The 13,357-nt window shown below is 39.8% G+C and overlaps 1 protein-coding gene across 1 annotated transcript in view; it reads left to right on the forward strand.

Annotated features, from left to right (window-relative positions):
- LOC109916020 (leucine-rich repeat neuronal protein 2-like) overlaps window positions 1–13,357 on the forward strand; it is a 229,906-nt gene that overhangs the window by 198,852 nt on the left and 17,697 nt on the right. The window lies entirely within an intron of this gene.

Below are 13,357 nucleotides of genomic sequence, written 5' to 3' on the forward strand. Positions count from 1 at the left end.
GCCGAGTAGGCATGTCACCTGGTCAGTTCTGCTTGATGCAGAGTGGTACCCCTCAAATTATAGTCTCGGGACAGATTTGCAACCTGTTCCAGGAAGGAACTAGCTATGGAAACGGATGTCAAAATGTACTTTGTCTGCCTAATCCACAACCAGGCGTGGGAAAAGAAAAGATGTCCATTAAAGCTCGCAAAGCAAAGTTGAGTAAATATTTGAAAAAGGAAAATGATGAAGGATGAAGTAAATGTGCTAAGTGAAGGGATTTTTCAGAGAAATGGGTTAATTAGCCTCCTTTACTATAAATTTATGTGACCCAAAAGAATAGAATGATTATAAATGTTGAATTTCCCCTTTAAAAAAGCCCCAATCTCATAGTTTTTTATTATTTGCAAGTAGATTATAGCCATAGTGTAAATTACATTGCAACATGCACAAAACACATTGCAATGAAAATTCCAAATGGATCTCTTTCTTTCAATGGATGGGAGTGAAAGGGAACAATAGGTTCATTTGCCTACAGCTGATCTATAAATACAGAGTTCTACCAAGGTGGGAAAGAGTTACTTTTCAAAAAGATCTAAAATGTCAAAAATGAGTGATTTGATTTGAAAAGGCTAAAGGTTTTGTAGATGAAGAAAAGATTGAGGGAGGTAAGCAATTTGTGATGAAAGGTGTGTGATTTTATGTCTAAACATATACACCCATACACACAGAAACTTTAATGTCATTTTTAGAGTTTGGATTTATTGGGAAATGGGTGGGTTACTTTTGTGAAGTGTTTAAAAGAATATATAACTAGGTCAAAGTCCTTCTGGAACTGTAACCTAACCCAGTATGTGTCAGAGATCAGGCACCTCTAGAGTGTTGATGGGAGATTGTTTTTACTCTGGTTTATGACAGATGGAATAAATATGGAAGGCCTTTAGCTCGTTTTTGTCTCAGGATAATCCAGGATTGATTTTAGTTTAGGAAACCAGTGACTGAAAGCTCCTCATCAGATTTGGAGGAGACCTGACTGGAGTTAAAAGCATGTACAGTTTATTTCCTAGAAAGAAATTCGGGACACTTTAAGGAAAGCACAATTACCTCAGTGTAAAAGTTTTGTTTGTGAAACTTCCAAACCAGAAGTATTTGGTTAGAAATCCTAATTTTATTAAAAGCTGAGAAGATCTAAACTTTCAGTTTTGAGAATATTTATGTGATAAAACTTCACATGAAAGAACTGGGGAGAATCAGTTAAATTGAGCTTAAGGATTTGATATTTCACTGGATTTGAGCTTCTTTAACAAATAGTTTCAGAAAATGGGAAAAGACTTGCTGTGTATTTTAAGATCCCTCAGAACTGTGTTCTGTAATTAGATAGCTTGGTTTGTTTTAATTTTTTCATCCTTTTGTGTTATAAATACCTGTTTTGTTGTTAAGTAAAATCTGCAGCCAATGTTTGAATGAATGATCATATTAACTAAAATTAGAAAAAAACTGAGCTATGAAGCCATGTTTCATCCTGCGATCTGACTTGTCCAGCTAGGGTCATAATAATTTCTACATTTTTGAAATTTTGGGTATAAGTGACCAAGAGGCTGTGTCATTAATCTTGATTTCAATACTAAAGTCTAAGGCAGGTGAAGGGCATGAAGGATGATAAATTTGGAACTTAGAACTAAGTTCAGTGAAGCACCAGCTGTGTTAATATTAAAGAATGAAAGCAGAAGTCACATTCTAGTGGTGAGAGAAATTACCTATTGAGCCACAAGCCTCTTCCTTTATCTGGCTCAGAGATGTAAGATATTTGTTAGAGAGTTGTCCCCAGCTAAGAGAGGAATATTCACATCTTAATCAGACTTTGGTTTGGTAAGGTTTAGAATTCCAATAAAAAGCAAGTGTTTACCAAAATTATAGACAACTGATCCTCTACATGATGAACTTTTAATCCTCTGTCAGATTGTAATAATTGGTTGCTCCACAGAGCCGAAGAAGTCTCATAAAAAGAAAGCCAGAGGAGAATCTCCAGGGTCCCAACACCTGTTTTCAGACCAGCAATGATGAGGCCTACAAACGCACTGCCACTCCAGCATTTTGAGCAGAGATAGTTTGGCACAGCAATACAAGATTTTCTAAACAATTCTTTTTGAGGGCAATTAATAAATTTAGTTTAGTCTGACTGTTTCTCTGTTGTTGTATTAATACAGAATATTTCAAGTAACTTTACCATTTTCAAAGTATTACCGATAAGTGTTTTCATTGAAATATACTGACTGTTTTCTTCCAGATGTGTTATACACCCACTGCACTCTTCTCTGTCCAGTGAAGAACAACAAGCTGTCTTCTTGCGTCCTCCTAAAGGAACTACCAAGATTATAATCTCCACCAACATTGCTGAAACATCAGTTACCATTGATGATGTTGTTTATGTCATTGATTCTGGGAAGATGAAGGAAAAGAGGTATAGATTGATATATTATGTATATATTTTTTAAAAAATATGTTCAGACTTATCAGAGACAGTGAAACATGGGTTAAGGTGTCATCTTTTAACCTCTTACCAAAATTTCAATCCCTTATAGACTACCACGTTCTACTAAGGGTTATCATTACAATTGGTTTGGATTGTTGTTAATCCAGACCAAATGAATTTGTGTCTGTAGGTAACACACTCATTAAGACAAGGATTTTTAAGAAGACTAATGTTCTCTGTTTAGGATAAACTGATGATATATGTGAGTGGCCCTGAAACTGGGGCAAAAGAACCAGAAAGAAGTTGTGCAGACATTCTTTTATGCACAACATTTGGAATGCACAGCCAGAAAGATTGTGAAAATGAAAACTTTGCAGGGCTATGGAGAAAGAGCAGTGGAATAAGACTAACTAAATACTCTTTCAAACAGCTTTTGAAGACATAATGGGCTGAGTCAGCTTTGGTGCTTTGGAAACACCATTGTTGACCTTAAGAACAAATTGAGAATATTTTTGACATAGAAAGGACTGGCATGAGAGCTATCTACACCAAACTGAAGAAGGAAGAAACCTTCAACTAACACTGTAGCATCTTGAAATAGTTTTAAGTAATGGATGACAGAGAAGTAATGAGATCCCAAATGGTACAGACCATAGGGCAAAAGATAGTTAAAAGGTGGATATGAATACAGAAGTCCAGAGACTTGGAAATACTAAAACTCACGAGAAAACAAACACTCAGGCATTGGCAATGAGCCCATCTTCAATAAGATGCATACACGTATGATGGAAGTATTAGTAGCCAGAACTGGAAGCTGCTGTATCATTAGGGAACTGTGATGTATTGTGAATATCCAAAACATGATTTTGTCCTTTGGGTTTAAGCAATTTAACATTTGGGATGTGGATTGCTTACAATCCAGATATAAAGGAGGTGGTGTATAGCCATGTATGTAAAAGCAGTTGGGAGGTGAATAAAGTTGATCTTCATATAATAATTAAAACGTACAGCAAACGGAAGGAAGGCATTTGTATCGTGCCTTTTGTCAGCTCTTTGAAGAGGTATCCAATTTGACCCATTCACCTGATGATGTATTCATCAACATTTTAGTTTTGGTCTCAAATTTGATATCTCATGGGAGTGCACTGTGAGTCTAATTTGACTTCTCACATTATTGTTCACTGCAGGTATGACCCATGCAAGGGGATGGAGAGCCTAGAGGACACTTGGGTATCACGGGCTAATGCCCAGCAGAGGATGGGCCGAGCTGGCCGTGTAGCCTCAGGGATCTGTTTCCATCTGTTTACCAGTCACTGGTACCGTCACCAACTCCAGGAGCAGCAGTTGCCAGAGATCAAAAGGGTACCACTGGAACAGCTTTGTCTAAGGTGGAGACAGTTATTAATATAGTCCTAAAAGTTGCATGTTCACTAAAATATGAAGAAAAACATGTCAATTCCAAAGTAGAGATAACAAGGTGTAGAGCTGGATGAACACAGCAGGCCAAGCAGCATCAGAGGAGCAGGAAGGCTGACGTTTCGGGCCTTGACCCTTCTTCTTCACCAAGCCATTAAAACCCTTGTTTTCTTATCCTCATGAACCTATCAAACTTCCATTCCTAGTTATTTATGGAATTAGCTTCCAACATCTTTTCAGGGTGTTGATTTCAAATCCCAACAACTTTACAATGAAAACATTTCTCTCTTTGTCACATCAAGATCGTTTGCCAATTATTGTAAAACCATTGGCTCCTAGTTATTAGCCTACTCTCCAGAGGGAATAGTCTTCGCTCCACGGTTATAAAATCACTGCTTGGATCATGTATCAGAGAATGAGCCTCAGGTCCTCATGGGCCACCAGGTCAATATCACATTTCTAAACTACATTGATGATCTTAGCTGTTCACCAAATAAGTTGTTTTGCAAACTTTGTTTTAACCAGCACAGAATGAACCAGTGCTCTCGATAAACCAGCAAAAATATATTCCTGAAATACCGAAAGTTTACTTTATTATCACAATCTCTGTGATCTCCGAGTAGTCAGTTGAGGATGTATGAAAAGGCTTTCTGCTGGCAAGTTTTATTTAAGGCAAAGTTGCAATATTATTTAAGTGATTTATGCTGTAAATAAAGTATAACAGTTATGTGTATACCCCCTGCATTACATTTCTATTTCTTAGTGCGTGTTTTTACATTGATTATGTGGACCTCATTATCAAGGCAATGTCCAATTGGTATTATCACTGGATTCCAGAGACCCAGGAAGTATTCTGGGGAGCCCAGTTCAAATCCTATCACGGCAGGTGGTGGGACTTGAATTCAATTTTTAAAAATCCGGAATTAAGAGTCCAATGATGGTCATGAATCCATTGTCGTTTGTCAGGAAAAAACATCTGGTTTACGAATGTGCTTTAGGGAAGGAAACTGCCATCCTTACCTGGTCTGGCCTACATGTAACTCCAGACCCACAGCAATGTGGTGCCTCTTAACTGCCCTCTGAGTGGACAATGAATGCTGGCCTAGCCAACAATGCCCTCATTCTGTGAATCAATTTTAAAAAATGGAATATTTGATCAACCAGTTCGCTCCTGGTCACATAGGTCTCAGTTAATGAAAGGTTTGCTATAATAGATTAGGAACATAGAAACAGGAGCAGGCCATTCAGCCCATTCGGTCTATCTTGGCTGATCAAACGCTTCAATGCTTTTTACCTACATTATCCATAATCCTTGTAGTCAAACATTTATCATCATCTAAATATACTAAAAGACTGAATTTCCTCAGGCCCCAAAGTAGAGAATTCCAAAGACTCACCATTCTTTGAGTGAAAATATTCCTCCTCTTTTCAATCCTAAATGGCATCTTCCTTATTTTTTAAATTGCGTCCCTGACCAGGGGAATCATATTACCTGCATTTACCCTTTAAGTATTTTGGAGGTTTAAATGAGATTGCCTCTCATTCTTCGAAATCTTGGTGAATAAAGACCCAGTTTGCTCAATCTTCCTTCATAGGTTAGTCTTACTATCCCAGGAGCAAGTCTGATGTAGCTCCATTGGACTCCCTCTCTGGCAATAATACCTTTCCTGTAATAAAAAGATCAAAACTACTCACAGTATTCCAGGTACGGTCTAACCAAGCTCTGATACAGCTAAAGCAAGACTTTGCTCTTCCTGTACTCAAATCTTCTATCAATAAAGGCTAACATTCCATTAGCCTCCCTAACAGCCTGCTGCATCTACAGATTAACTTTCAGTGACATATTGACAAGGACACTGCTGGCACACCTACAGTTTCCAACCGCTCACCATTTAAGAAATACTCATCCCATCTTTTTCTCCTACTAAAGTGGATAACCTCTCATTTTTCCACATTTTATTCCATCTACTGTGTTCTTTTTTCCCCAGTCGCTAAGTCTGTCTGTATCACCTAAACATTTAGAAATGTTACATTTGATATGTTGTGAACATACCAAAGACAGCACCTTCCAAACTCACAAACACTTCCATCTAGAAGGACAAGGGCAGCAGATATATGGGAACACCACCACCTTCAAGTTCCCCTCCAAGTGACTCACCATCCTGACTTGGAAATATATCACTGTTCCTTCACTGTCACTGGGATGAAATCTGGGAATTCCCTCACTAATGGAATTGTGGGTCAATCCACAGCAAAGGAACTGCAGTAGTTCAAGAAGGCAGCTCATCCCCACCTTCTCAAGGGCAAATAGGGATGGGCTATAACTGCTGGCCAACCTGCGATGCCCACATCCCACAAAATGAATAAATTTAAAAAAAATAGCTGGGGCCTAAGTGCTGATCACTGCGGTACCCCACTGGTCACAGCCTGTTAATGTGAGAATGACCCACATGTTCCTATTGTTTACCTTCCAAACCTGTGGACTTTAGTTTGAGTGATTGGGTACTGGAATTTCCCATGGAATGTTACAACAGGTTTCTTTTCCAATATAGATATTAGGATGAGAACTCTAGCCTTCTCTTCCAGTGTCTACGTACATGACATGGTTCCCCTTAAAGGTAAATTGAAAGGCTCCTGTCCTCTGCTGATTTAAGCTGATTTTTGCTGAGCTGGAAATGGGAGGCATCACAATTGATCTTGCACTAAGGAGAGGAAGGACAGCCTAAGGCTTATTTTCCTGATCCTCCTGTATTGTAGGAAACATTCTGAATCATTTTCCAGAAGGGGAGAGCAGATAAAAATAAAGTAGTACTAATTGGAAATTAACATACTAAATCTCCATTTTAAATGTAAAAGGTGAGTTGGACCAATTTGTCTCATTTGCCAATTTTACTGGTTTTTCTATCTGTGTTGGACATTGGTCAATGGTTTTCCAGCATTGGCAAACAAAGTTAGAAGGGGTTTATAATGGTCTGCTGATCCAATATTGTGTGTTTCACACTATCACTAATGGCAAAATGACTTCCATCGTCCACATATTGAATGGGGCTAACATTGGCCTTCACTCCATCGTTCCTATGATCAAGTAATTTACCCACACTCAATTCATAGACATGAAGAATTGGCACTCAATAAGGTTAAACAAGATTATCACACCCATGTATGACTCCTGCTTGCAGGGGAATCTTACAAGAGCTTCAAAAAATAAAAAATCCTTTCAAGTTGGCTATCAGAAACCCAGACAGGAACAGTGCATTCTGCATTTCTTTGTGTCAGATCCAACAGCAACAACTTTCTTCATATATAGTGAACTCCCAAGATGGAAGTTGAACCTTAACGGGTTTAGGGAGAAGGTTTGATATTGTGGCAGTGATTGTATACTGGGTCCAAAAAATAGATTTTAAATAGACCTTGTGGAATGCCAGAGATGTGGTAAGACATTTGTATAAAAGAAAGAATTTCAGATGGTGTTAGTGATGTGGTTAAAAGTTCTGTTACAGATGGAAGAACAGAACACGAGAAAAAGGAACAGAAAGAGACCATTCGGCCCATCAAGCTGCTCTGTGACTCACTACAATCATGATTGATCTTGGGTTTCAACTTCACCTTACTGCCTGCTGCCCATATTCCTTAATTCCTGAGAGACTAAACCTCTGTCTGTCCCAGCCTTAAATGTATTCCATCAATGGACCATTCACAACCATCTAGGGCAAATAATTCTAAAAAGTCACGACCCTTTGACTGAAGTAATTTCTCCTCATCTGTGTCCTGACTGGTCAGGCTATTATACTGACAGTGCATTCACCTGTTTTACTTTCCCCTCCCAATGGAGACAATCTCTTAATTTCTACTTCATCAAACCCCTTGAGAATTTTGTGTGTTTCAATGAGATACACACAAATTTTTCTTCCCATCATAAAATATAGGCTCAGCCTCTAATTACAAGGCTCCTCTTATCCCAGGGATCAATCCTGTAAACCTCCTGTATTGCCTTCAGAGGAGGCAGATGGTTTGTCAAATATGGAGATCAAAACTGAACACAGTGTTCCAGGTGTGGTCCCACCACCTCCCTGTATAACTGTAGCAAGATTTATTTATTCCTGTATTCTAACCCTTTTGCCTTACGTTTATATAGTGCCTTTCATGATGGCCTCAACACAACCAAGCATATCTCAAAGTGCTTTACAGCCAAAGAGCTATTTAAGAAGCGTTGTAATTTAGGAAAATTGGCAATCAATTTGCACACAGTAAGATCTCATTTGCAGCAATGGGATAAATGACCAGCTGATTTTTTAATGATGATGATTGAGGGTAAAATATTAAGTAGGACTAGTTCTTCAAAATATTGTCATGAACTCCTTTACACCCAGCAGACAATGGAGATGGCACTTCAGTTTAACTTCTTATCTGACAGAGTGACACTCCTATAATACTGCTGTAGAGTGTCATGTAGCTTCAAGGGCACAACTGACAGAAGAGGAAAAGCGAGACACCAGACCAGGACAGGGACTGCTGCAGTTCAAGAAGGCAGCTCACCACCACCTTCTCAAGTATAACTAAATGCTGACTGAGCCAACATCCCACGATTGAATTTTTAAAAAATTGAAATGGAGACTGCAAACAGGTCACAGAGTTTTTTTTATAATTCGTTTGTGGGATGTGGACGTCACTAGCTGGCCAGGATTTATTGCCTGTCCCTAGTTGCCCTTGAGAAGGTGGAGGTGAGCTGCCTTCTTGAACCGCTGCAGTCCACCTGCTGTGGGTTGATGCATAGTGTCCTTAGAGAGGGAATTCCAGGACTTTGACCCAATGACATGAAGGAACAGTGATATACTTCCAAACGAGGATGGGGATTGGCTTGGAGGGGAACTTGAAGGTGGTGGTGTTCGCATGTATCTGCTGCCCTTATCCTGTTAGGTGGAAGTGGTCATGGGTTTGGAAGGTGCTGTCTGGGGATCTTTGGTGAATTTCTGCAGTGTAGAAATTGGAAGAGGTTTCAGAGGTGAGGGACAGGGATGAGTTACAAAGCCAGAAAAATAAAAGAAGAAAATGTTTGAGGCACTTAGCTGGTCTGTCAATATCTGGAGACAGAACAGTTTTAGATGTGGACCTTTCAGCGTAATTTGAGTTCTTAGAAAGGCCACACACCAATAACATTCACTCGACTGTTCACTCGATTAGTGCAGACTGAACTGCTGAGAACTTACAGCACTTGTCGTTTCACATTTTCAAAATCCTTTGCTCACCGTTGGAGTTGCATTAAGCTTGTTTGGATAGATGTAGAAAGATTCATGGTCAGTCTTGTGAAGAACAAGAGGAATTTCTCACAGTGCCTTGGTTGACCAACATGGCTCAATCAACATCAGTGAATGCAGAATGCTGATTTGTGGGATCTTGCTGTGTGCCAAATTGAATTTGCCCACATAACAATGGTATAACCATGTTTCAAAGATGATTCATTGGCTGTGAAGTAGAACGAAAGGCACTCTATATAAAGGCAACCCTTTCTTTGCTTACCACACTGGTTGTGTGTCTTCTTTCTGTTTTTCATTTATTATTGTCACATGTACCTAGGTGCAGTGTAAAGTTTTGTTTTGTGCATAGTACAGGCTGATCATAACAACCAAAGTGCATTAGGGTAATAGGGCAGAGCAAGATATACAATGTTATAGCTGCAGAGAAGATGCACACAGAGTGAGGTCAACATTAAATTTGAAATTTGAGAGGTCCACCCAGAAGTCTAATAACTCAGAAAAAGAAGTTGTCCTTGAGTCTGTGTGTTCAAGCTTTTTCTATCTTCTGCACGGTGGAAGAGGTTGGAAGAGGTTATAACTTTTCTGAGGCGGCAGAAAGTATAGATGGAGTCAAGGGATGGAATGTTGTCTTGCTTGATGGACTGGGCTGAGTTCACAACACTGTAATTTCTTATGGTCCTGGGCAGAGCAGTTGCTGTATCAAGCCATGATGCGTCCAGATAGAATTTTTTTCTATGGCGCATCTATAAAAATTGATAAGCATCTTAATGGACGTGATGAATTTCCTTAGCCTCCTGAGGAAGTAGAGGTTTATCATGCTTTCTTGACCTTCGCATCAATGTGAGTGGTCCAGGACAGATTGATGGAGATCAGCACTCCTAGGAACTTGATGCTTTCAACCATCTCCACCTCAGCTCCATTGAATAAGACCTGCTGTAGAGAGCTCTCAAAGAGTCACCATGCATCGGCATTATCATTAGCTCTGTCATTTATTGGGCACAGCTTATTTCTTGTCATTTCTCTCTCACTGATTTATTTGAAAACCTTGGATTTTACTGAGAATAGTTCACCCTTAGCAAATCACTTTTTTTTGCCAAGATCAGTTTCATTGTGATCAATAAGCGTGAAGCAAGCACTGCACATGCTACACAATAATATATTAAAGACAAATGGAGAAGCTAAAACTAAGCAGAGTAATGAGCCTTAGTACAGGATGCAGTGTGTAAATGTGTGGCTGTAAGCTGCAAAAACCCTAGCGTAAATGTCATCTTTAACCATCCTGGACAGAACTTCACATGGGCTGGATGTTTAAGCATAAACAATTAAATCAAGCCAGTACCACGTAAGTATTCCCAGATGGACTTGTCTCTTTGTCTCTTTCTTACAACCCTGTGACCCATTAGCACTCTCTTCCATGGATTCTAGGTTCTTGTATGTTGGCCCTTCCTCCTCCATAGCATGAGCAGTGCAGTCTCCATTTAAATTTATTTTTTATTCACTTGTGGGACGCAGGGTTGCTGGCTGGGTCAGCATTTACCGCCTGTCTCTAGTTGCCCTCAAGAAGATGATGGTGAGCTGCCTTCTTGAACCTGCTGCAATCCCTGTTCTAGTCTGTCGTATCACTCTTCTTCGTGTGTCAGTTGTAGCTCAGTTGCTATCGCTTGTGTCCTTGAAGGTACATGACACTCCAGAGCAGTTTTTGTGGGAGCGACACCCTGTCAGATGAGAAGTTAAAACTTCAGAATTGTTTCCTTTCTCAGGTGGGTGTAAAAGAACTCATGGCAATATCTTGAAGAAGAACCTAGTCCTACTCAATATTTCACCCTCAGTCAACATCATAAAAATAACCAGCTGGTCATTCATCCCATTGCTAAGAGTGGGATCTTACTCTGTGCAAATTGGCTGCCGCTTCTTAAGCAGTTCATTGGCTGTAAAGCACTTTGAGACATCCAGGAATAAATAAATCTCGCTGCAGTTGTACAAACGTTGCCCGTTTCACCCTCCCCAACTTGGATTGAATGACCCTATAACCCAGCCATCCCATCATCCAGAACCTGATCTACATTGGCTACCAGTCTAACAATGCCTCAGTTTTAAAATTCTGATCACTGTTTTCAAATCCCTCCAAGACATCTCCTTCCCTATGTCAGTGAACGACTCCAGCCCTACAACCATCTGTGTTTCTCCAAGTCTGTTGTCTTGTGCATTCCAAATTTCATCACTCCCCTGCTGGCCTTTAATGCCTAGGCTGTATACTGTCGAATTTCCTTCTTAATGCTCTTTGCCACTCTATCAATCCCTTATCCTTTAAGACACTTCTTGACACAAGACCTCTGCCCAAGCTTTCGGTCACATACCTTGAGATGTCCTCCTTGCTGTCAATATTTATGACCTATCCCTAATTATGATGAGGAGGTGTTAGGCCACCATCTTGAAATTCAGCAGTGCATGTGGCATTGACATACACACTGCTGTTAGGGAGAGAGAAACAGGATATTGACCCAGTGACATTGAAGAAATGACAACATGAGGGCAAGGAGGTCAGGAGAGTTGAATGTCAAAGTGAGATTTTACTGTGGGTTTGGTGTCAAACGTGAATGGACTGTGAAGTGCCTTGGGACACATTTCTATGTTGGAGGTGCTACATAAATGCAAAGTATGGTTGTTGATAAGACATCACGGGAGTTGGCACTGCCACACATAAGATGTGTTAACCTGCTCATGTCACTGCTATGACCTTTTAGAATTGGCTTATCTGAAACTGATTCTGCCTGATAATCCCTGCTCTATCTTGCTACGTGCCACAACAAGAAACAATCATTTATTTACCTCTGTGTTTCTCTGCCATTCTATTCCATTTGTCAACGACCTTTTCACCTAACCTCTGGAACCCTTTCACAATTCCCACATAGCACTTCGCCTCAAAGTAATAGTGAGACTCCAGAACGATTTCCCGACTAAGTAGTTGAGTAAAATACAAATCAGTAATGCCAATGAGGATTGTCGCTTGCATAAATGACAAGCAGTATTAGAGCAGGCAAGGAAAACGAGGACAGCATCAGAATTAACCGCTGTGTAAGAGGTTAATGGATGGTGAATGTGGTTGTGTGTGTGCAATTTGTGCAAATATTAGCAAATCCCATGCACCCCTGAAAATAATGGCACAGCTATCAAGAATCCCCACATAATAGTGCGGATTCCCCCACCCACCTCAAATACTCACACTCCAGGGGATATATTATTTTCAAAAACTATTCAAATAAAAATGTGCTACTGTGGCAAACAGCATCAACAAATATTGAATGTACAGAGACTTGATTTTGCAAGCCCCATCCCTCTCCCTGAATCCTCTAACAGGCTCTCAAGGGAAAACCTCACTTTGAAAACCTGAATTTGAAGCAATAATGAGTTGAGACGCTGTTGGGGAGGTTGGGGCTTGGTGCTGGTAGGTGGTAGGGAATTAAAAGGACAGCACCATTTTTCACAAAATGAAATTTCTGGCCCTGTTCCAGATTCTGCAGGTTTTGGCCTGGGAATTTCTTTAGATGGCAGTCAGTCAGCAAGTGTCACAAAGAGAAATGCAGAGAATTAAAAGCAGGACACGGGGGTTAGATTAGATAAACTACAGAAATCAACAAAGTACTGAATGACATTGCTGCAGTTCAGACTAATATCTTTCATAGGTCCGTAGGCTAAGTGAGAGAGGAGCAAATATTATCCAAAATATCCAAAAGGAGGAATTTATTTTCGTGATATGCAAATCAGTTAGTTTAATAATAATGCAAACATTCAAGAGCCTTTTGGAGGTCAGCATCACTATTTAATTACCTTCTAAAGGGCATCAATCGAGTGTATTACTCCTTTTAACTGCTCCCTAATCTATCACGTCTAACCCTGCTGCCCTGTTTTTAATTCTCTGCATTTCTCACCCACTTACTGACTGCAGTGTAAAATGGTTCTCAAGCCAGTTCTGCAGAATTTTTAATTTGGCCACAGATTTCACTTGTACCAATTAATTTTGTTGTTCATTCTCTCCTCCTCCTGCTCTCCTTCCAACTCCACGCCCAATAATTCTTCTACCAAACATATCAGCACATTTTTTTTTCATTTTTAAAATATCACCCAGGTTGCTGTTACTTAACATTGCAAAATGCAAAACCATGGGGTAACGAGTCAATTTAGTAGTAAAGTGGCTTTGAATCACCCGCAATGCGCGATAGTGGTGACAAAGCAA

The sequence above is a fragment of the Rhincodon typus genome, chromosome 25, assembly GCF_021869965.1.
Source record: "Rhincodon typus isolate 14 chromosome 25, sRhiTyp1.1, whole genome shotgun sequence".
NCBI classification, from domain to species: domain Eukaryota; kingdom Metazoa; phylum Chordata; class Chondrichthyes; order Orectolobiformes; family Rhincodontidae; genus Rhincodon; species Rhincodon typus.